Raw genomic sequence first — 2,500 nt, 5'->3', positions numbered from 1 at the left:
TGGCCTGTTTTTGCGTTGCGCGGTGACCGTCTTGAGCGGAGCAAAATGTCAGCCATCTCAGCACCCTGGAACCCCCCGGGTGGCACAGGGCTGGATGGGGCTTTCGTATAGCAGGGAAGGTGCTGCCTCTCGCTTCGCTCGCTGTCCGCCGCTCGCCGCTCGCTTGCCCAGCCAAAAATGGCCAGTTTTGGCCCGTTTTTGGGCCGTTTTGGCCAGTTTTTGGCCTGTTTTTGCGTTGCGCGGTGACCGTCTTGAGCGGAGCAAAATGTCAGCCATCTCAGCACCCTGGAACCCCCCGGGTGGCACAGGGCTGGATGGGGCTTTCGTATAGCAGGGACGGTGCTGCCTCTCGCTTCGCTCGCTGTCCGCCGCTCGCCGCTCCCTCGCGCAGCCAAAAATGGCCAGTTTTGTCCCGTTTTTGGGCCGTTTTGGCCAGTTTTTGGCCTGTTCTTGCGTCGCGCGGTGACCGTCGTGAGCGGAGCAAAATGTCAGCCATCTCAGCACCCTGGAACCCCCCGGGTGGCACAGGGCTGGATGGGGCTTTCGTATAGCAGGGACGGTGCTGCCTCTCGCTTCGCTCGCTGTCCGCCGCTCGCCGCTCGCTCGCGCAGCCAAAAATGGCCAGTTTTGGCCCGTTTTTGGGCCGTTTTGGCCAGTTTTTGGCCTGTTCTTGCGTCGCGCGGTGACCGTCGTGAGCGGAGCAAAATGTCAGCCATCTCAGCACCCTGGAACCCCCCGGGTGGCACAGGGCTGGATGGGGCTTTCGTATAGCAGGGACGGTGCTGCCTCTCGCTTCGCTCGCTGTTCGCCGCTCGCCGCTCGCTCGCGCAGCCAAAAATGGCCAGTTTTGGCCCGTTTTGGCCAGTTTTTGGCCTGTTTTTGCGTTGCGCGGTGACCATCTTGAGCGGAGCAAAATGTCAGCCATCTCAGCACCCTGGAACCCCCCGGGTGGCACAGGGCTGGATGGGGCTTTCGTATAGCAGGGACGGTGATGCCTCTCGCTTCGCTCGCTGTCCGCCGCTCGCTGCTCGCTCGCGCAGCCAAAAATGGCCAGTTTTGGCCCGTTTTTGGGCCGTTTTGGCCTGTTTTTGGGCTGTTCTTGCGTCGCGCGGTGACCGTCGTGAGCGGAGCAAAATGTCAGCCATCTCAGCACCCTGGAACCCCCCGGGTGGCACAGGGCTGGATGGGGCTTTCGTATAGCAGGGACGGTGCTGCCTCTCGCTTCGCTCGCTGTCCGCCGCTCGCCGCTCGCTCGCGCAGCCAAAAATGGCCAGTTTTGTCCCGTTTTTGGGCCGTTTTGGCCTGTTTTTGGGCTGTTCTTGCGTCGCGCGGTGACCGTCGTGAGCGGAGCAAAATGTCAGCCATCTCAGCACCCTGGAACCCCCCGGGTGGCACAGGGCTGGATGGGGCTTTCGTATAGCAGGGACGGTGCTGCCTCTCGCTTCGCTCGCTGTCCGCCGCTCGCCGCTCGCTCGCGCAGCCAAAAATGGCCAGTTTTGGCCCGTTTTTGGGCCGTTTTGGCCAGTTTTTGGCCTGTTCTTGCGTCGCGCGGTGACCGTCGTGAGCGGAGCAAAATGTCAGCCATCTCAGCACCCTGGAACCCCCCGGGTGGCACAGGGCTGGATGGGGCTTTCGTATAGCAGGGACGGTGCTGCCTCTCGCTTCGCTCGCTGTTCGCCGCTCGCCGCTCGCTCGCGCAGCCAAAAATGGCCAGTTTTGGCCCGTTTTGGCCAGTTTTTGGCCTGTTTTTGCGTTGCGCGGTGACCATCTTGAGCGGAGCAAAATGTCAGCCATCTCAGCACCCTGGAACCCCCCGGGTGGCACAGGGCTGGATGGGGCTTTCGTATAGCAGGGACGGTGATGCCTCTCGCTTCGCTCGCTGTCCGCCGCTCGCTGCTCGCTCACGCAGCCAAAAATGGCCAGTTTTGGCCCGTTTTTGGGCCGTTTTGGCCTGTTTTTGGCCTGTTCTTGCGTCGCGCGGTGACCGTCGTGAGCGGAGCAAAATGTCAGCCATCTCAGCACCCTGGAACCCCCCGGGTGGCACAGGGCTGGATGGGGCTTTCGTATAGCAGGGACGGTGCTGCCTCTCGCTTAGCTCGCTGTCCGCCGCTCGCCGCTCGCTCGCGCAGCCAAAAATGGCCAGTTTTGTCCCGTTTTTGGGCCGTTTTGGCCTGTTTTTGGGCTGTTCTTGCGTCGCGCGGTGACCGTCGTGAGCGGAGCAAAATGTCAGCCATCTCAGCACCCTGGAACCCCCCGGGTGGCACAGGGCTGGATGGGGCTTTCGTATAGCAGGGATGGTGCTGCCTCTCGCTTCGCTCGTTGTCCGCCGCTCGCCGCTCGCTCGCGCAGCCAAAAATGGCCAGTTTTGGCCCGTTTTTGGGCCGTTTTGGCCAGTTTTTGGCCTGTTCTTGCGTCGCGCGGTGACCGTCGTGAGCGGAGCAAAATGTCAGCCATCTCAGCACCCTGGAACCCCCCGGGTGGCACAGGGCTGGATGGGGCT

The sequence above is a fragment of the Musa acuminata genome, unplaced genomic scaffold (genome assembly GCF_036884655.1).
Source record: "Musa acuminata AAA Group cultivar baxijiao unplaced genomic scaffold, Cavendish_Baxijiao_AAA HiC_scaffold_338, whole genome shotgun sequence".
Classification (NCBI taxonomy): domain Eukaryota; kingdom Viridiplantae; phylum Streptophyta; class Magnoliopsida; order Zingiberales; family Musaceae; genus Musa; species Musa acuminata.
This window is presented reverse-complemented; position numbering follows the sequence as displayed.